We start from the raw sequence: 22,883 nt of genomic DNA, 5'->3' as shown, positions 1-22,883 counted from the left end.
ACCTGTCATTAAATCCACTTCTGAAGATTTAAAGGCCAAGTGCTTTGCTTTTCTTCCTAATCTTCTTAGGTGAGTTTGTTTAACATATGCATTGCTTTAAAGATTTAAAAAATTACAGGTGATACTCTACTGAACTTGTGGAAGAGAACCACAAGTTATGTAATTGTTGCCTGAAAACCTTGATGAGGAGAGTAGGCTCTCCTAAACCTGAACAGCTCTTCTCTGTAACATCATTTTTGGTTTAGAGTGCCAAGGAACGCAGTCTTAAAGGGTGGGCAATTGCTTGCTCACTCACAAATAAGAAACTCAACAAGTTTCTTCTAGCATGCCTTAGCTTGAACCCCTCTCCTCCCAATAAACTACAGAATGAAGAAGAGCTCTTTACAGATGGGGGTTTGGGGATACATGGAACTGGTGGTTGGGGCTAAAGATCTGCTGACTGAGTCTCAACAGAGATGAAACCCACCTGGTGGGGGAAATTAAGGGGGCAGCATTAATAACAATTTCTCTCTCTCTCTCTGACCACACCTCTGTTTCTTAGTTTTCAGTTTCTTAATTCCTCTTCCTTCCACTCTTATTTGAACCTTCATTCTTACCTGGAAAAATGTCTTTTTATTTGTTGATGATGATTCCATTCCTGTTTGAAAAGAGGAATCGAAGTCTACTGCTGGGTGTAAAGCAGGGATGAACTGTTTTGTTTAGTGTAGGGGGCCAGTCCCCATGCATGGTATATTGGGTATTATAGGTATGTAGGCAGAATGGGAGAAGGAAGAGGAAAGATGGACAGTAGGAAGCCAGAGTCTTTGAAATGAATGGCTTTGGTTCTTTGCCAGTTACCTTGAGGGGCTGTCACTGGACTGATATGGGTGGGTGTGGTGGCAAATAGGCTCAGTCAAGAATATCTTCATCAGAACAATCTAATTACTCTGAAATTTAGTGCACATCCAAATGTAACAAAGGCAGATTATCTTCTAAAGAAGTGTTATTGGACTGTCCCTCTAATGGATTCAGTCATTAAATCTGGTTCAACAAAACTTAATTCAGCGTATCCTGTATTATAGGAGTCCACAGTTAAATAAGATGTGGGTCCTAGATTTTAAGAAACTCTCTCCAGTGGTGTTCAAACCAACAGAAAGTTTCAGATTCAATGCAATCCCTATGAGCATTCCAATGGCATTTTTCAAATAAATAGACAAATACTACTAAAATTTCCATGCAGCCACGAAAAACCCCAAATAGCCAAAGTAATCTTGAGAAAGAACAACAAAGCAGGAAGCATCACATTTTCTGATTTCAAACAACGTTACAAAGCTACAGTAATTAAAACAATTTGGTATTGGCATAAAAACAGACACATAGACCAATGGAACAGAATTAAAAGCCCAGAAATAAACCCATGCTTAGCTGGTCAATTAATTTATGACAAAGGAGCCAAGAATATACAACGGGGAAAGGACAATCTCTTCAATAAATGGTACTGAGAAAACTGGACAGCCACATGCAAAATAATGAAACTTGACTGCTATTTTATACCATACACAAATATTAACTGAAAATTAATTAAAGACTTGAATGTAAGACTTTAAACCATTAAAGTCCTAGAAGAAAACATAGGCAGTAAGCTCTTTGACATAGTACGTGACAATAATTTTTTGACTCTGACAACAAAAGCAAAAATAACTAAGTAGGACTATATCATACCAAAAAGTTTCTTCACAGAAAAGGAAACCATCAACAAAATGAAAAGGCAGCCTATGAATGGGAGAAAATATTTACAAACCATATATCTAATAAGGGTTAATATCCAAAATATGTAAAGAACTCATATGACTCAATAGCAAAAAACCAAACAATCAAATTGGAAAATGGGCAGAAAATCTGAATAGAAATTTTTCCAAAGAAGACATACAGATGGCCAACAGACACATGAAAAGATGCTCAATGTAACTAATCATCAGGGAAATGAAAATCAGGATCACAGTGATATATTATGGATGTGGCAAAAAGGCAACCCTTGTACACTGTTGGTGGGATATAAATTGATGCAGTCACTATGGAAAACAATATGGAAGTTCCTCAAAAAATAAAAAGTAGAACTACTATAAGATCCAGCAATTCCACTTCTGAGTATTTATCTGAAAAAAATGAAAACACTAACTCAAAAAGATGTATGAATCCCTTTGTTTACTGCATAGTTTTTTACACTAGCCAAGATATGGAAACGACCTAAGTGTGTCCATTGATGGATGAATGGATAAAGAAGTTGTAATTCATATATATATGTCTGTATGTATGTGTGTGTGTGTGTGTGTGTGTGTGTATTTCAGCCCCCAAAAGAATGAAATCTTAGCATTTGTGACAGTATGAAAGGAACTCAAGGGCATTATGCTAAGTGAAATAAGTCAGATGGAGAAAGACAATTACTATATGATCTCTTTCATATTTGGAATCTAAAACAAAAATAACCCCTCCCCCAAACAAAACAAAAATAATCAAGCTCATAAATACAGAAAACAGATTGGTGGTTTCCAGAGTTGGGGGTTGAGGATGTGTGAGAAATGGGTGAACTTTTAATTACTTTTAAAAATTTAAATAAATTGTTTTTAAAAATGTTAAAAAATATTTCTCACTTTTATTGTAAAAACGATTGCCTCTTTCTCAGCTCTGCATTTTCTCCTTTGGTATATTTTTTTGTTTGAAGTCTTGTTTACTCCAGGAGCAAGTCAGAATACTAGTGAAGGTTAGGGGAACAAACTACAGCCCCTGCTGCTGCAGCTGGTTGTAAAACCACTACTAATAATCACTGTCTGCCTCTTCAACTACCCATTCTAGATTCTCTCATGCTTTGCACATCTGGTGATCTAGGTGTCTAAATTGGTAGGAGAAATAGACCTTCATTCTTGAGAGTTGTGAGCTAGTCACCATGCACTTCTCAGACAATGACTGATATTCTTGTCCATTTATTATCAAAATTGGGCAGAGAAATATAAAGAGATATTCCAATGGATTATCTGAATATCAAATGCATTTTCCTCTTCTTAGATTCAAAAGCCCTATCTTCTCCAGATAAACACAATCAATTACCCCCTTTAGGAGGGTAACTGGTCTCTCAGTGTGAAGTGATTGGGCAGAATTTAGAACTTAAATGGGGATCCTTCCAATATCCCATGGTGAGATTGTTCTCTCTATATGAACCAAGATTTTCAGGCCACAGATATTAGAATTTTAAGGGTGGAAAATATAAATTCCTCATGTGGGTTACAAAATATGATAAATGAAGCCACTCCTGGCAATGGTCAGAGAGGTAGCAGTGTCTGGGTTCCAGGAGGGCCATCCAGGATGAAATAGAATCCTAGTTCATGGTAAGAAAAACAGAGGAAACATAGGCAAAGTTCCAGGGTTCCAAATCAAAATGAGTTCAGGTTAGAATTTACTAATGAGAGTTCTGTCTTACAACAAGAAACTGAGCCAGAAGCATTAGGATTGAGGAATTGAAGGAAAGGCTACTAATGATGGATAAAGAGGTACTCAAGAACTCAGATGTAGAACAACATATTATTTGCAGATTTCCTTTTTGAAAAGGTAGACATAGAGATGAATGAAAACAGTGCTTGAATATACTACTACTATGACTATGACTACTACCATATAAGTGTATAACCTTTAACTCCAGTCTAAAATGGATACTTGTACGACTGCATACAAAATATGGCTGCATGAATTACTGAGAATGAAAGCTAAGACCATAAATTTTCCTTAAACTGAAATGACTTCCCTGGCCTAGTCTTCTGAAACTGCATGCTTCATCAGCATAGGTAGGTATGGCATGTTGGAGAACAGAGGAAGAGTGAAGTGGGTACAAGCTGGCAGTGCTTAAAAAATAAAAAAGTGTCCTAGATTTTAAGAAACTCTTTCTACTGACACTCAAAACTAACAAAAAAGGGCTTCAATTTAAAATGATAACCTTACTGAGAAGTGTATCTACAGGGTACCCTGGGAGTAAGGAAGAGGGGAACTTAACTCAAGATGGGAAGTGCAGGGAAAGTTTCTTAGAGGTGTTGCAGCTAAAGAGAGTCTTTAAAGAATGTATTGAATATTAATTGTTTCCTGTGTTCTTGCTTCGAGCCTTGGGTTTCTCTGAAACTTAGCAAAAAGATTAGAAAAATATAACCTAAGCCAATTTTTGAGCCATCTTCTTAACTGATAGGCATGGCCAAAGTGTCTGAAAAAAAAATCTATTCAAAGTTGATAAGATGAAAGAGAATTTTTGTTGTTGTTGAAGGGGACATAGATAAAGCATGTTAAGATAGGAAAAACCCAAATTGCAGAATGACTGATAATATTCCCAGAGACAGATACATGAGCTGCACAAAACAAACTGCTGGAAAATAACTTTGGACAGGGAGAATGTTACCTGGGGTATGCGTGGTTGCTAGCACCACGGACAGCGCTTTCCTATTAAGCAAAATCTAGGTGGTCCTAACCCACTCCAGACTGAGAATTCCTGAAGCTTTAAATTTGATCTTCCAAAGCATTTGTCTCCTCTAAATAGAAACCACGTGGAAGCTTAATGTGCTTCTTTATTAAACCAACCTGCTCAACCTTGTTTCCAAATATTATTGGATTATCTAATATTCTCTACGTAAAGAATATTAAATATCCTCTATACTTAAAAGAGAGGAGAAATTACACTATTGTCTACTCTGTTCCAAATGCTTTACAAGTATTATTTTATTTAATCCTAATAAAACTCCTATGCAATGTGCATTTGTATCTCATTTTTACAGGCTAGACAAAAGATAAATTGAGTAATTTTCATGCTAACTAATCATTGTTGGATATATGATCTAACTGTGTGGCTTCAGAGCCTCTACCATTTACACTGCATAGTGTTTTTAGCAGCTGTCATGGTAGGCTTAACTGGAAAAAAAAGCACAAAAACTGATTTATAATTATTTTTCAGTCTATACTGTGTTTTCCAGATGGCTTACTTCACAGCACACACTTAACAGACTTCAAAGATGACATTTCACACGTAATACAATAGCACATTTGTCCTGGATGATAGAGTGAGATAATGAAACATTTTTACCTCTCTCTGAAACCCAGCTGTCTGTAGGATGAAACACAACCTGTTGTTAATTCTTCAAACACATTTAAGAAATGAAATGGATGGGAATACAGCAGCAGCTGAAATTTGGAATTGTCATTGCCCTTTCTTTTAATAGGGTGGATTATTTATAAATGAGAAGAGAGAGAAAGTAAACGGTAAATTGGCATAGAATTTTGGAAGAAGATAAAAGGGAGGGAGTAGAATCAGTTCCAATATTATAAATAATTCAGATCCTTAATGATAGCATTTATATTCTAGTTGGTGAAACTATATATGAACTCCTAAAAAAGTGTAAATACAATCAGTTGAGTGACCAAGAGAAATAGTGACATGACTATGTCTTCATTTATGTGTGTTTTTTGCATTTGGTTGGATCTAAGACAGTGATTCTACATGGGGAGAGAAAGAAATTCAGAATTATTTTTGTGGCTTTTTCAAGCTGTATATGACCCACTGAAACAAAAGAATTTTATTTTCTCAATTTTGGTTCTCTCTCCTTGGCTTGCAGATGGTCTCTCTCCTGCTGCATTTTTACATAGTCATCCTGTGTGCAAACCCCTAGTATCTCTTTTGTGTGTCCAAATTTGCTCTTTTTATAAAAACACTAGTCAGGTTGGATTAGGGCCCACCCTAACAGCCTCATTTTAACTTAATCACTTTAATGCCCTATCTTCAAATACAGTCACATTCTGAGATACAGGGGGTTAGAGACTTGACATATGAGTTTTGATGGGGGGGGGGCATAATTCAGTCCATACAGAGTCTCTTCTAATTTTCATGCATATCGTTTTTCACTGTTTTTTTAAAACTGTTGTTAATAATTTATTTACTTGAATAAGGATGAAAATAAGATTAACACATTGAAATTGGTTGAAATTTATACTAGCCTCTTGTGTCTCTTATAATCTATAAGTTTTCCTTTATTTCTTCTTTTTTTTTTTCATTTTCAACTTATTTCTTGCAAGAATTGGGTTGTTAATTCTGTAGTTTTCTGAAGCCTGGATGTTGTAGAATGCTTCTTCATGATGATATTTACCATTTTTCTCTGTCACTCGTATTTCTTATAACTTGTTATTTAGATCTAGAGTTTGGAAGTGATTCAGATTTGATCTTTTGGAAAAAATACTTCACAAGTAGAATTATAAACTTTCACCAACAGGCAAATTATCTGAGTATCTCTTTTTCTATGCTTTCAGCAGCCATTGATAATCATTTCTTAGATCTGCTACTCACTTAAACGAGTTGCAAAATGGTGATATTTTCATCCATTAACCCCTCTTCATCTACTAGCTGGACTACTTCTATAAAGAGAATATTTTCTTTATTAAATATTTGGTTGCCCTCAGGTACACATAAGAAAGACAGAACGAATATCTTATTTTCAAGTTTCCAAACAATGAGTTGACTCTCTAGCCTCTTCCAAAGGCGACTGCTAATTTTTAAATGACTGTAAGTATATGCATTTAAACACAGTTGGTATGTTTCAATTCACTGTAATTATCATTCCCACTGATGCTCAAGCCCTATCTTTGGGTCACGGGGAGCTCCTGCAAGTTGGTTCCTGAGCCTTTTTAACATGACTTCAGTAGTCTTTAACAGAATCCTTGATATCTGGTATGACAATATATTCCACTTTTATCTTGTACATTTCCTGTACTATGCCTGGTATCAGCAATTTCTCAAAGAGGTGCTGATTATTTTTTAGTGGAAAACTGTATGTAAAAAGCACAACCTGGGTGCTGGGGACCTTACTGCTACCCAGCTGGTCATTATATTTCTAAGATTTTATGTTTACATATTAAACATAATTAGTTTCTTAGCTCAGAATATTTATACATATTTTCACCTACTTGAGTGTCTGGGGGTGGCACTAAAAATTCAATGGTATGGGTCTTTTGGCCTATCCCTGAGCTAGGAAGACCCCCAAATCATTCTTATAACCAAACATGCCACTAAAAAATATCCAAAATGCCCCATGGGGTGCCTCCCTTTGAAAAACCACTGAGTTAAATGACAACTAGATAGCGAGAGAGATCAAAATGATGATTTAATTACAAAATCAGAAATCCTCTGTCTCTACAGGTCTTCTATCTTCATTCCACCACCCTCAACTGAATTCAGACTCTCTGTGTCCCAGGCATGTTTGAACTTTTTAATGTGCACACACAGGAGCATACTGCACTCATTTCAGGTATACAATAGTTCATTTCCTCATTTTATTAAATTTCACTCTCTCACTGAAGCTTGCACTTGAATAAAGTTATCACATATTGCTCAATTTCAGCAGGAACCCTATTTTAAAAAATTAGGCCAACCTTGGCTTGTGTCCCTTATAATGGAAGTAACGTACAGTTCTCATTTGCTAGAAACTCTATAATGAATAATATATCTAATTTATTAAGTCAATGGATTCTGCTGAGACACTGGTATGTATTTGTTAACTTATGGTATTTTTAAAACAAAAGCACCTTCTCATGTTGAAGAGAATTTAATAAGTCATTGCATGCAAAGAGGGCAGAGAAGTGCTACATCAGCAAACAAACTTCTTTTCCTACTGAAATGACTCACTGCTCAGGTTAGACATATTGAGTAACTCAGCAATACAGGAGCCAGCAAGTATGTGTGAAATAAAATTGTGTCCAGACTTCTCTCTCTCTCTTTTATTTTTGATGTCTAGTTTTAATGAGTATCCAGTACATTTCACAACTGTTACTATTGCAGATGGAGTATCAGGAAGGGGAATAAGAGGTTGAGTTAGCTGAAAATATTTTCTTAAGGTAGAGATAGTTACTTAATTTCTTGAAACATGCTTTAAAAAAGATCAATGAATTGAGAATTTTACTTTACCTTAATTTTCTTTTGAAGATCATTATTTAGCATAAACTACATATTTAATTTGTGTTGTTTTCTCAGAAAGGCATTATTTTAGACTATATTTAGCACTAATCTTTCATTAGGGATAATTCATACATTTCTGATAAAGTATATTTCCCCCCCAGGGCTCTTGGCATAAAACCCACTCTAAAAAAGGTAGTAATTTTTTAAAAAAATTTAAATTTTATGAGGCATCTTTGTTAAAAAAAATGCATGTGCATATACACATATCTTCAGCAGGATGAATTGGATTGAAGATTTGATTAATCTGATATGCTGTGGATCCAACACCACATTCAAGCCTCCACCTTCATGAGTTACTGTGAAATGGAAACAAGATTTTTTTCCTCATCTGAAATTGTTGCTTTTGTAGATCTAATCATACAGCACATACACAATCAAATAATTACCTTTTGCACTGCTAGAGAAGCTACATGTTCAGAATTTAAGATCCTTGGAAGAGGAATGTTATCTCTATTTCCATTCAGTCCTCTGTAATCTGGCTTTCATTCAGAATCTGGGTAACCAATTGCCAAGGTAATCAATGACTTTCTTGTTGCTAAATCCAATAATTTCAGTCTTCATCTCAGTGTAGTTTCTTCTCTGAAGATTTGGATCCTGATGAACTCTTTTCTCTTGATGTTTTTAACTTTTTCTTGCCTCTTATGAAGCCATCCTTTCATATATTACCAATAACATACGTCATGGTGTGATGAAAATAATACCAACATGTTCATATCCTCCTAAAAACATATTCTTAATCCACATTTAGTTCATCCATATTTTTAGTAACAATGCCAAAATAAAATCTTGAACTGTTATCTATCTGTAAAATATTTACTTGTCCATTAAAATTTTTGATGTTGAGTCCCTCTTAAATATCAGATACCATGTGCTAGGTGTAAGTGATGAGCAAATCATAGAGTATTAACTACAAAACATGGTAACTGCCATTAAGTAAAAGTCCTGGATGCCATGTGAATGCATAATGAGGGAGCTGATCTGGTCTGGTGGTCAGGGAAATTAAGGGATATTTAAGTTGAGATCTGAAGGTTTATGTTGGTATTAACCAATCAAAGAAATGAGGCAGTCATTGTAAGGAGGAACATTCCAGGCTGAAGGAACTGCATGTGGCAAGCTCCGACGTGGGAAAAAGTGTGGACATATTGAAGGAATTATGGTTAAGCATAGGGATGGAGGAGGAGAGTATAGCTAGCTGTGGTTAGAGAAATAAGCACAGCAAAATCTTAGGGCTGTATAGGCCATGTGAGGAATTTTTATCTTTAAGGAAAGGAGAAGCCATTGATGTATTTAAGCAGAGAAATGATGTGATCAGATTTTCAGTTAAATAAAAAAAGAAAAAAAAACACTTTAGATGCACTTTGGAGAATGGTTTTGAGAAGAAGCGAGAGTGGATACCAGTGGGCTGAGAGTTCAAGGACAGATGATCGTAGTTTGGACTGAAGTGTTTGTACCCAAGATGAAGAGAAGCAGAATGTTTTAAGATATACTTAAGAAGTAACTTCAACAGAGCTGAACAATAAACTTGAGATGGCAGATGAGGGAGAGGAAGATGTTAGGCAAGTTTGTACAACTGAAGAGGCTGGTGATCATGGTCACCAAAACAGGGAACATTGGATGAAAATGCAGTTTGAGGTAAAGATAATGAATTTGAGTTCAGAGAGCTTGAACTTCACACATGGTGATATATCCAGGGTGGAGATGTCCAATGCTGGAGAAATGGGCCAGCAGCTCAGAGAGGAGTACATAGTTTTAATTTAGACTAACTTATACTGACAAATGTAGAAATGAAATTTTCTGTCACAATCTTAGCATAGAAAATAAGTTTAATTTTTGGAAAAGTATTAGCAGAAGTTATAGTAATTAATTCTGAAAATTTTCCAGCAAAAATTTTTGATAAAATATGTTGATACCACCTCTTCTGTGTCTAAATTTGCTTAATCATTCTGAAGAAAGTCTTTACATTTCTTTACATTGTTGATTTTTTTTATTTTAAAATTTGTAGGCTTAACATTTTCTTTGATTATTTATATATAATAAATATAAATATACAGGCATACTTTAGAGATATTGTAAGTTCAGTTCCAGACCACTGCAATAAAGCAAATATTGCAATAAAGAAAATTACACATTTTTTGTTTCCCAGTGCATATAAAAGTTATGTTTACACTATACTGTATCTATTAACTGCTAAATAGCATTATGTCTAAAAATACAAAGTGCACACCTTAATAAAAGCACTTTATTGCTAAAAAATGCTAACCATCATCTGAACCTTCAGTGAGTCATAATCTGTTTGCTGGTGGAGGGTCTTGCCTCCATGTTGATGGCTGCTAACTGATCAGGGTGGTGGTTGCTGAAGGTTGGGTGACAGCGGCAATTTCTTAAAATAAGACAACAATGAAATTTGCTGCATCCACTGACTCTTCCTTTTACGAAAGATTTCTCTGAAGCTGCAGTGCAGTTTGATAGCATTTTACCCACAGTAGAACTTCTTTCAAAATTGGAGTCAATCCTCTCAAATTCTGCTGCTGCTTTATCAACTAAGTTTATGTAATATTCTAAATCCCTTGTTTTCATTTCAACAGTCTTCATAGCAGTAGTTTTCATCTCAAGAAGCCACTTTCTTTGCTCATCCATAAAAATCAATTTCTCATTTAAGTTTTATCATGAGATTGCAGCAATTTGGTCACAGCTTCAGGCTCCACTTCTAATCTAGTTCTGTTGCTATTCCCCCCACAACTGCAGTTACTTCCTTCACTGAAGTCTTCAACCCCTTATAGTCATCCATGAGGGCTGGAATCAACTTCTTCCAAACTCCTATTAATGTTGATACTTTGACCTCTTTCTATGAATCACAAATGTTCTTAATGCCTCCTTTCCAGGAGGTTTTCAATTGACTTCTCCCAGATCTATCAGAGGAATCACTATCTGTGGCAGCTATACCCTTACAAAATGTACTTCTTTAATAGTAAGACTTGAAAGTCAAAATTACTCCTTGACCCATGGGCTGCAGAATAAATGTTGTGTTAGCAGGCATGAAAACAACATTAATCTCATTGTACATCTATCTCCATCAGAGCTCGTGGGTCATGAGGTGTATTGTCAATGAGCAGTAATATTTTGAAAAGAACATTTTTTTTTCCTGAGAAATAGGTCTCAGTAGTGGGTTTAAAATATTCAGTAAACCATGTTGTAAACAGACATGCTGTTATCCAGGTTTTGTTGTTCCATTTATAGAGCACAGGCAGAGTATAGCATTACTACTAAGGGCTCTAGGATTTTTGGAATGGCAAATGAGCATGGCTTCAACTCAAACCATCAGCTGCATTAGTCCTCAACAAGAGAGTCAGCAGGTCCTTTGAAGCTTGGAATTCAGCCATTGATGTCTCCTTTCTAGCTATGGAAGTCTCAAATGGCATCTTCTTCAAATACAAGGTTATTTCATCTACAATGAAAATCTGTTGTTTAGTGTAGCCATCTTTGTTAATTATCTTAAGCCAGATCTCTGGATAGGTTGCTGCAACTTCTACATCTGCACTTGACGCTTCACCTTGCACCTTTACGTTATGGAGACATAAACCTTGTGAACCTCTGCTCACTTCAAAATTTCTCCTGCAGCTTCCTCACCTCTCTCAGCCTTCACAGAATTTAAGAGAGTGAGGGCTTTGCTCTGGGTTAGGCTTCTTAAGGGAATGCTGTGGCTGGTTTGATCTTGTGTTCAAACCACTAAAACTTTCTCCATATCAGCAATAAGGCTCTTTCACTTTCTTATCATTCATATGTTCACTGGAGTAGCACTTTTAATTTCCTTTAAGAACTTTTCATTCGCATTCACAAGTTGGCTGACTGGTGCACGAGGCCTAGCCTTTGACCTGTCTTGGTTTTCAACATGCCTTCCTCACTAAGCTTAATCATTTCTAGCTTTTGATTTAAAGTGAGACCTGCAACTCTTCCTTCACTCAACACTTCGAGACCATTGTAGGGTGACTAACGGATCTAATTTTAATATTGCTGTGAATAGGGAGGCCTGAAGAGAGGGAGGGAGACAGAGAATGGCAGGTCGGGGGAACAGGCCGAACGCACATCGCATTCACCCATTAAGTTTGTCCTCATATGCGGCTACGGTTCATGATGCACCCAAACAATTAAAGTAGTAACATCAGAGATCACTGATCACAGATCACCATAACAAATATAATAATGATGAAAAAGTTTGAAATATTGCAAGAATGATGAATATGTGACACAGAGACACGAAGTAAGCAAAGGCCATTGGAAAAATGGTGCCAATAAGCTTGCTTGATGTAGGGTTGTCACAGACCTTCAATTTATAAAATATGCTGTATCTGTGAAGCACAAGAAAGTGAAGTTTAATAAATGAGGTCTGCCTGTGATTCAGATTCAAACTTAGAATAATCTACTGAAAAAAAATCAGAGAACTACATAAAAACACTCAGAAACAATGCCAGGAGAAGGCATTTACTACATGACATCTCTGATAAGAATTTCTTCTAAAATTTCTTTATGTACGCATTCTTACTAAGTGAAAAAAATCTTGAGAAAACAGTATTAGTAGAAAATCATGTAAAAATAGTGCCCTTTCTGAATGAGGAATATTTTTTCCATGGTTGCTCATTTCTGTGTACAAGTGTGTTGATTATTTAACACATCTGATAGCCACTCAACAAATATTTACTGAGTGTCTGTTATGTGCCAGGCACTCTTTTAAACTCTTAAGATACATCAGTGACAAAATAGTAAAAGATCCCCATCCTCATGGCTCTTTATTCTAGCAGGGGTAGCAATTTCTGCTGTAAAGTCAATCGTATTATAGAAATGACCCTTAGAAGAAGTTATTTTTAAATTGAATATACTTCATATTTTATACCACATCCTCAAACATACAAGGCCCGTCTAATGAGAAAACAATACCTGCATCATAGAAGGACTTTTAAAATAATTTTTGTTATATGAATAAGTCAATAATTAAACCATTTTCTCAAAAATCATAAACTGAATGCAAAGTGACTGTTCATCTCAGAGAAACTTTGACAGAGTTAAAATAAAAGTTTTAAGAAACAGACCTTGGAACAAGAATAAGGCATGTTGGGTTTGGGTTTCTAATTTTGCTATTCCTATAAGTGTGTACTGACAATTTAGTGTTGGAAAACTAGATATGGTTATAAACCAAGGCACAGTTGAAATGAAAGTTTTAAAAAAGAATCATAAGCCAAAATTCAGTATCATTATTATGGCAGTTTTAGGATTTTAATTTTTACACCCTAGTCTCAAGTTGTGTTTGATGTGGTTATAAACCTAGGTGATGTTGAAGTGAAAATTTCAAAACCAGTACAAATAAAGAGTTAGCAAAAACATAATCAATATAAAGATAGTTTTAGGATTTAAAATTTGGCATCCTAATTTCGGATTAGCACTTGAAATTTAACAGTGAATTATCAGAGGTATTTATAAAATAATGTTTCTGATTTTGATGTATAGTTTTTGAAATATTTTATAATCACATGTAGTATCACTCAGAAACCTGTGCCTTGATAGACCTGAGTTGATCAAAGACATCCAATTCCTTTTCTTGGCATGATACAAATAAATTACTAAATAACAATAATAACAATAATAAATATAAATGATAATATCATCATTATCTATAATCCTCTTTTAGATTATTTGATTATGGCATAATAAAATTTTAACATTGCCATATTCCTCAAAATAAACTTTTATTCTCTAACTGGCTTAATCTGAGAAAATGTGGACAACAAAAAGAATGATGATACAACTTAAAACCACACTAAATGTAAAAAATAATCTATTGGAGGTGGGAGCGACAGTAAGGTTCTCTTTCTAGAGCATGGTAACTAATATACAGTGAATCCTAGACTTAGAAAATCACCGTATTGTGCCCCCAAGGGATCACAATAGACCACAGCTGGGGAACAGAATAGTTTCTGGTCTCACCCCAAAGATTCATTTATTAGTCACAAAGGAAAAATGCACTTCTCAAGAGAGTGAGATCTGGCAGTTATTACCTTACCCAAATAAGAGAGCCTGACCATGTACATTTTGAGGTTCATCTAAGTGGGGTTTTTGATGGAATGTTGGCTATGAATCTAATTACAGAGGAGGCAGTCTAACAAATCCAGATTTTTGGATGTGCTGCAGGAATACTGGACTCTTTAAAGGATTCAGAGAAGAGAGAATGTTGGTGGCCATGCTAAGACAGCACCTCCCATCTGGTTTCTGACCCAACCTACAAGACTCTCTTTGTGGTCACGGAGGTATGTGCCACCGAGGCACCTGCCTTCCACTGTGTGTGCCGTCATCCAGGGATACGTGGGAAGAGAAGAGCAATGGGAAGACATCTCTTCTAGGTTTAATCTGTACGTTATTAGAGAATATTCCAATGGCCTGTTTTCAAATATTTACTCATAATTTCCAATTTCATGTATTTACTTCAGACTTTGTATTTTTACAAGTTCGTTTTACCTTCTTCATAATTACTAAGGTCTGAATATTGTGATATTAATATCCTATGATTCAAATAAGCAAAAACTTGCTTTCTGCTACAAAATGGATAGTGAATAATGTGAGTATGGAAAGTACTATCTCCTATCTGGGACCATTCCACTCTCTGCAGTCTCCCGAATTCTCATTTCCACTGGTTTGCGAGCTATAACTTCAGTGATCAGTTTTCTCAAAGTAGATTTTTTAAGTTTATTTTTCTTGGTCTAAAGGCAGAAAGCTCAAAGCACTTCTTGAAAAGAAGATTAAACACATTTTAGTTACCCTTATCACTTGGGAAATTTGGTTTCAGTCAAAACTTATATGCCAGACTGAAAAAGCAAAAGTGAGGTCTTTCTTTTCTTGAGGAGAGGATTCTTTGCAGTTAAACAGCTCACCAGGTATTTGGAGCCCATGGATAACGCGTTGCTTCTTTACTTGTAGAGTTGCCCTTGGTTGAGACGTCATACAGGGGAAGTGGTGAGTGCCAGCATCCCTGCCTGGAAGGAGCCCTAGAAAATGCCTGAACTTTATCTTTCTGTTTGCTTCTCTGTTCTTCAGAGTGAGTGGGCTGAAAGAGTTTGAGCCAGGAACCAATTGCTTCTTTTATTCTATTTAACGTGTATGTCCTGTCTGGGTATTTGGCAAAAATGACTAATTTTCTCACCTTGTTTGGAATGCCCTGGTGTTGACATATTTTCCCACATTCCAGAGGAAAAAAAAATACTACAATGCCAAGATGTAAAAGTGTAAGAAGTTGAAAAGGATGAAGTGTGGGCATAGTGAGTGGAAGTTCAGCCCTTTAAGACATTACTGGCAGAGTAGAATTAACACAAGCTTTGGAGTTAGGCAGACTTAGGTTTGAACTCTAGCTTTGCTATTTCTAGCTGAGTTATTTTGACCAAGTTATTTAACCTCTTTAAGCTTCAGTTTCCTTATTCATAAGATATGATAATACAACCTTCCTCATATGATAAGTATTAATTAAAATTGTACATTTTAGCATACAGTAAGCTCCTAATTAATGGAAGTTATTATTAATACACTGCTAGGAAAAGAAAATGCATAGGGTACAAATAATATAAACATTTTATTAATAAAATAGAAGGGTTATTTGTGGACAAAAAATTTAGGATTACATTTTCAAGCAGTCGTCTCTTTCACCAGGTGTAGTCAGGTTTGCTCGGCTAGTGACAAAGAATATACCTAGTTACCTTCTTAAACCAGAGTCACAGGACATAAATTAATGAATCAGATTTGATGCATTTGTGGAGCACGTTCAATTTTACGTAGTCATTTGTATACCACTCACAGTGTTTACCCCACTCTTAGATGATCTATTATATTATTTTCTCAATTTTTTTCTTTAAGTTGACTCACCTTTTTTCCAACTTCTAAGTCCCATTTAAACAATACTAACTGTAAAAAAAATCATGCATTTGCTGTGCAAATTATGTTTTTTTTTTAAATCCACTCTAGAAACACTTGAAAAAAGTTCCAACTGTATTCCATGTACCACTGATAATCATCTCAAGTACCTCCAGAGCTGTTACTGTGCCTGGGAAAACACTGACACACATGATCTTCCTTGGTCCTTGTCATACGAGTCATATGAGGTAAGCAGAGAAGGCATGATTATCCCCATTTCAAAGATGAGAAAATCAGGTTCATGGATAGAACCTTATAGCCAGTAAATTTCCAGAACTGGGCCTGGTACTTACGCTTTCTCCATATCAACCAATGCTTCTACTGTATTAGTAATGCTTCTAAGGAACACCAATCTAGAACTAAAAACAAAGTTTTATTGATTTAGATATGACTATGTTGGAATTTTGTGGTAATCTGAATAGAGATCAGGTAGAAAAACAATTAACAAACAAAAAAACTGAGAGAAGATTGCCAGGTTGGGTGGGCAGCTTCTCAGACAGCTCCTGAGTCCCCTAGGATTCATGCCTGGGTGATCCCTTCCACTTGAGTAACTTACTTTTAACCAATGAATTGAGGCAACTTAGAGGACGTATCATTTCCATGATTAGTTTACAAAAGATTGTCACTTCTACCTTGCTAGAAGACTCTCTCTCTTGCTGATTTTGATGAAACAAAGCTGCCATAGGAGAGAGGCCCCGAGGGCAGCCTCTGGCCAAAACTGGCAGGAAACCGAAGCCCCTAGTTCAACATCCCTCAAGGAAATGAGTCCTGCCAACAATCTCAGGCATCAAGTTGGAGGCAGCTCCTTCCCCAAGTGAGCCTTTAGCTGAGCCCCTAGCCGTGACTGGGGCTCTCACTGCAGCCTGGTGAGAGACTGTGAAGCAGAGGACCCGGTTAAACCTGCGGAACCCTGAACCACAGGTGTTTTAAGCCATTCATTTTGGTGGGGTGGTGGATTTAATTTGTTATTCAGCAATACATAACACAAGTCCACAGGGTCATTTTCGGAAGTGAGTCAGTGGAGGTGGGATGAAGTGAACACGGCTCTGCACAGGCCCCAGGTGCTTGCAGTCCTCACAGCCTGTGATATCTAACACTGGACACTTTATCTCTTATTCTTCCATTGTTTCATCCCTTCCCTCTCCCTCCCTCTCCTTCTCTTCATTTCTTCTACGCTTTCCTATACTTTTAATTAATAGAGCAGTTGGAAAATTAAAGTCAATAGCAACAGAAAACTCCTGCATCTGCAAAACATGATCATTTATAACTTTCCCCTGTGCCCTGTCCTGGGCTTCAGATGTAGGCTTCGTGTGCACATGTAGGAGGTACTTAACAGAAGTCTGGCTGTTGGTATTATTTAATTATCATGGAGTTGCTGCATTGCTGTCCATCCCATTTTGTTTTCATTTTTCTGTTTATTCTTTGTGGACTTTTTGTACTCCTGTTTTCTGTTTTCCGCTGCAGGCAACTTACAGCACTGATCTATCACTACCACTTGCTGATCGCAATGTGCAGATGATTTTTCCTGCAGGTACTCACTCTACAAAATTATCAATTTTGATTCATTTGACTTGATTTTTGAATTGATTAATTTTTCACTGAGCACGAGGAAATAACAGCCATGCTTTTACATTGTTACTGATTCCCCCTAGTTTCTCCATCCCCTGCCCTACCTGAGAGATTTTCACGTTTGAGCAGTGTGTGCTTCTATTTCATATGCGCAAGTAGCTAAAGAGAATTAGGCAAGGACCATTCCAAGTGAGTCTATCTGCATAAAACCTTGAAGAAAATCTGAAAATAGTCGTAAAAGGGGGAGGGGCGGGGTGTGTGAAGGGATAGAGAGGGTGGGGGGGGGAGGTGCCTATATGGATGAATTTGAGTCACAGGTTCCTCACTACAGACTAGCTAAAAATTAATAGTAGAACTCCTAAACATACACACACACGTAAATGAGTCAGTCACACCATAAAAACCTTCAACAAGTGCTGGCAAGTCAGATGGCAGACTCACCCCGAAACCTGTCTCTCCAATAAAAACCTTATAATTAAAAACAAGGCTGTCCATAAATTATAACATAATAGCAATTACACACAACTGGTACAAGACTTGATTAGGAAGTTAAAAGTTAGCTTTCTCAGGTGAATTCTTTACCTCTACATATGCAGCCAGCAGGTTATCATCTATTCTTGAAGAGTAAAATGCTACCTGGTGCAACTACTAACACCTACTGACCTTGGTCCTAGAGGAGACTGAGGTGATACAGTTTTTCTCATCTTGTAAGAACAATACTACTAGCGTTTGCCATATGCTGAGAAAGTTCCTACTATGTGCCAGATACTTTGTTAGGCACGGAATGTACTATCTCATTTTATCTTCTTTAAACTCAGGAAACAATTAATTTCACTTTTATAAAACCGAGGCTTAACATGGTTTACCGATTTTCCTAAATTGACCTGACTTTCCTAAATTTCCTAAATCAAGGTAAGTCACCAAATCAGGGCTTGGGCACAAGTCTACCTGATTCCCCAAAGGTGCTCTTTCCATCAGAGTTGTGACCTTGATAAAGGCCATGAAGTGGGTGAATATATGGAAGCTGGTGAATAGGACACAGTTGTTGATCTGGCCTTAAACCAGATCCTCTTGACTGTATGGTAGAAGGGGTAAGAGAGGCCTTTCTCTGTTGCTACCTTTTTAATCCTGGACAAGTCACCCAGCTTGGTTGGGTCCTTTTTTTTTTTTTCCCCAAATTGATTTTTTTGTTTGTTTGGCATAGTGTATTACAATTAGTATGCATAGAAAACCACGTAAAATCACAGGGTAAATGGTTTATCCTCCATAATAACCACAAGATAGTCTGCTGGGAACTTCTAGTACCCTCAGTATTTTAACATTTGTGTGTTTCACAAAGAGTCATAGATATACAAATAAGATTATAATACTTTTTCCAGGGAAAGGCTTTTTTTGGTCCACATTTTCCATTTAAACAAAGAAACAAACAAACATCTCAACTGGTTATTACCTGATGTGCCTTCCAGATCCAGATTCTATTATTCTAGTCTATAAATTCCTCCACCCAGGCGCACCAGGCTGGCAAGCCGAAACTAAATACACCCTGAGAGTTGGCCTGTCCTTCCTCGGAGCCTCCCTGTGGCAGGTGGTCAGGGTCTGAAAATGGAATGGAAGTTCCATGAAACTATTGCATGACTTTTCCATTGTGTTCCTCCCTCTCTCTCTCTCTTAGGTGCCTAGTTTGGTGAGATGTCCTGTGAGAACTTGAGGTGAGAAGAAGCTGGAAGTCGGACTGGGAGGGAGATGGAAGAATCAGCTGCTAAAATTCAGCTTCTAGTTTCCTGAAACACAACTGAGGTTTTGAGGAGTGGAAGAAAGCTCTGTGCATAGGCAGCATGTCTTCGGGTAGCATTTAACAACAAAATTGATTGCAGTGAATTCCCATTTCTTACAATTTCATAATTCTCCGAAAGTATTTATTATTCTCAACCTTTTAAAAATTCTTAATGGCATCCTGCATTGCAGAAGTTGGCAGATGCTTTCTCTAAAGGGCCAGACAGTAAACTGTTTACCCTTGGTGGCTCATGTGGTTTCTGTCACAATTACTCAACTCTGCTGTTGTAACACCAAAGCAACCGTAGATAATACATAAATGAGTGAGAATGTCTGCACTCCAGTACAACTTTACTTACAAAAACAGGCAGCAGGACAGATTTGACGCAAGCCTCACAGTTTGCTGATTGCTGGTATAGTGGAAACAGTTCATTTGGAGTTTTGATTATGGCTCTTTGACTCCAGCTAGTATTCTTGGGGAATATATTTAATTTAGATTTGCTGTACTTCCCTATGTGTAAAATGGGGATAATAAGACCTATTTCACAGACCGTTGTGAAGATGAAGTTATGTAGCTAAATACAGCAAACTGTCTGGCACATACTAGGTGCTTAATAAATGATAACTGTAATTATTATTATCATCATAATGGTATTATTATTTTAATTTCTCTTAGTTTTTTTTTTCAGTTGTTTCAGCAGTTTGACTAACGTATTTATAGAAAACCAGTAAGTGCTGTCGAGGGCAGCTGTAACTATGTTTTCCTGGCTCATTATTGAAGATTCTTCTACTGGAATTGGAAAGTTGCTTTAGAGAGCATTGGTGCTCATTTCATACTTCTTGAGCTAACACTGTTCTTCGTTCCAGTTTGTCTACCTCAAGTCCTTTGAAAAGAACTGTATAGAAGTGTGGAGGTGTTGCTTTACTTCCTTATTTTCCTTGTTGGGTAATCATGCATATGTTGATTGGCATCAAGCAGAGCTCTTGCCTATCCTCACGCCATAACCTTCCACTGACTTGAATTCAGACCAGCCCCGGTGGCCCTGTGAGTGGGAAAGTCTGGGTGTGTCTGGCTTGGGCTGTGGCACCAGGAGAGGGTGGATGCACCTGCTCTACTTGTGTAACACTGGCACCAGTGGAGCGGTTGCTTCCCTGTGTATATATCTTATTCTTCTTTGTGAAAGGTCACTGGCTGATCTGAACTGCTGGGCTGAGCCCCTGCCTGTGTGGGGCTCCATGTGTGCTGTACTGCCTTTTTCTGTGGCATGCTGCCTCATTTCTAGAGGTAAATTTGGCTTATGAAAGTGAGACTCTAGCTTTTTATCTTTAAGAATTTCCCTAGAAGGAGAGAAGGCTATGATCACATCTAAGGGTCTTGAGTCATTGTAGACATGAACTTACTCAAAGAGAATTCTTCGTTAAAGGAGAAAACCCATCGCAGTAAAGCAGAAGCCGCAGGATGGGGCTTGGGTTGTTAACTTACTGTAAGTGTAAGGGCGACATTTAACAGATGCCTTTCAATTCCTGCTATTGAAAAGATGGTCAGTTCTTTCCTCTTTTTTCTGGTACCTTTCCCCATCCTCTCCTTTTCTTTCTCCTTTCTTATAATGAAGAGTAAAGACAAATGACAACACATGAGCTTTAGGCTGGTACAGAGGCAAGATATCCATTTAATAACAGAAGTTGGGTCAAAGTTCACTTTTCTCTTTTTCAATTGAAATTATAGTGTGCATAGGCTAATTAGATGGAAGGCTTTAAACATTAATGAAGATAAAGCTTGCAAAAGTGCCTCCAGAGAAAGAGTCTACAACAACGTAGTAATATTTAAGGATAATATTAAAAGTATTCCTACATGCATTTTAAGACATTTAATTTGTCTTAAAAGACAAACTTTTTTTTGGTAGATAAAGTGACTAATACAAATACCAAATATTTTTAAATTAAAATTCACTCTAAATTATTATAATTCTGGAAGTATAACATAATAGTGATAAGTGAAAAATGCATAATATTTCATACTTTATTTGTATATTTGTGCCATTTTCTGCTTTTGCTTAACCTTTAGAAAAAATGTTTAAGTTACATCAAACAACAAGGCAAGTGTACAGTCTAAATTGTTTTCTTCTGTTTTCCTTCACTTCTATATATAGAGGTATTTCTATGCTAAGCTAGTTCATTCTTTTAAAGTCACTGTAGATTTTAAAAGAGATAACAGATATTCTAGTAACTCATTTATGCTCTCGTGTTAATGGATATTTAGCTTGTTTGTCATTTTACTTAGGCACGTTTATACTTGTGTGCTCATGACAAAGTTAGGAATAGTATGTTAATTTAATGGGTGGTGTTTTCTTTCATAACTCCTGGCTTTTTGTTTGTTTTTCACATGAAAAAAACTTGATTATATTTTAAATGTTTTTTAACAGTAAAAAAAACTATGATGATATTTCTTGTCTTATACAATGTTTTGTTTTGTTATCCCTTAAGTTAGTAATTATTTTTATAAAAGTTTACTTGATGTTCTGTGTATCCAGGACTGCCCTCTGCCCTTGGCCATGAGCTTTAGACTCTGGTTTTCCCCATTCTTGCCCATCTATGACAAGGAATCCATGGGGTCCTTGGGGATGGAGCCATGCCCACCGCAACTTGTGCCACTGTGCTCTCCTGGACCTGGCTTCTGAAACTCTGGACTCCAGAATTCCCTGCCCAGATGGTCCCAAGCACCCTTTCAGATCCCTCTTTGCAAAGGCAGATGGTCTTACTGTGTGCACTTTCCAAGGTCAAGGACTGATGAAGGAGCAGGTGTTGTAGTGTTCACAGGTTTGTGCAAGACCCCTTGTAGTAAAGGAAGGAGCTGGGGGTGGGCTGTGGACTGGAGGCCTCCATCCTCGACTGATGTGTGTGCACCTGTCAGTAATGCACCCTCAACAGATGACTGGACTAAATAGCCTCTTAGTTTCTTCAAATGCAATTGCTAGTATCTTTGCATAATGCCTTACTTCTTGCATGCCTTTGAGAATGATCTTATGAAACAAGCTCAAAATGGTTTTGGAAATGTACTATATATATTTATATTGACTCCAGGTCTATTTCCATGATTTAGCTATATCAGAGACCCAGGAGTGTAGGTTTAATTTGAAATCCAGTAAAAATTAATACTATGGTTGGACTCTGGTCAGACAAGTTGCCAGTAACCCACCTGTGGTGTGGGATTAAAGGTGACTCTTCCAAATTCTCACATCAACATACCAATTTGGCCTTACTTTCTCTCCCTTTCTCTTGATTGCTCTCATATGATTATTTGCATACATGTCTTCCTCACACCACTAAGGGATGCCTTATTCATCTTTGTATTATTCTAAGTTTCAACCACAGGGCCTGGCCCAGAGTGTTTACTCAACAAATGTATGTTAGAGAAATAATTATATTCAGCTAGAAATTCTCATTCCGATTTCTATATCAATACAACTGGCTTTCAGCTTTTTGGGTGGGATAAAGAAGAAATATGGGTTTTAGGTACATGCTATACTTTAATGTAGAATTTAAGAGCTGCCACACAAGTTCAGAATCCTCTGTGGTTTTCCAC

General features: G+C 36.8%; 1 long non-coding RNA gene across 3 annotated transcripts; it reads left to right on the top strand.

Moving 5' to 3' along the window:
- The first annotated feature begins 2 nt into the window (after positions 1-2).
- LOC140695997 (uncharacterized) lies at positions 3-19,547 on the top strand. 3 transcript variants are annotated; one of them, XR_012071905.1, is made up of 5 exons: positions 3-69; positions 14,192-14,307; positions 14,975-15,010; positions 16,010-16,146; positions 19,200-19,547. It is a non-coding gene; the product is annotated as an uncharacterized lncRNA (long non-coding RNA). The 3 variants fall into 3 exon arrangements; XR_012071903.1 differs by having other exon boundaries at positions 14,192-14,409; XR_012071904.1 differs by lacking the exon at positions 14,975-15,010 and having other exon boundaries at positions 14,192-14,409.
- The last annotated feature ends 3,336 nt before the right edge of the window (positions 19,548-22,883 follow it).

Source organism: Vicugna pacos, chromosome 4 (assembly GCF_048564905.1).
Source record: "Vicugna pacos chromosome 4, VicPac4, whole genome shotgun sequence".
Taxonomy (NCBI): Eukaryota; Metazoa; Chordata; class Mammalia; order Artiodactyla; family Camelidae; genus Vicugna; species Vicugna pacos.
This window is presented reverse-complemented; position numbering and strand designations above follow the sequence as displayed.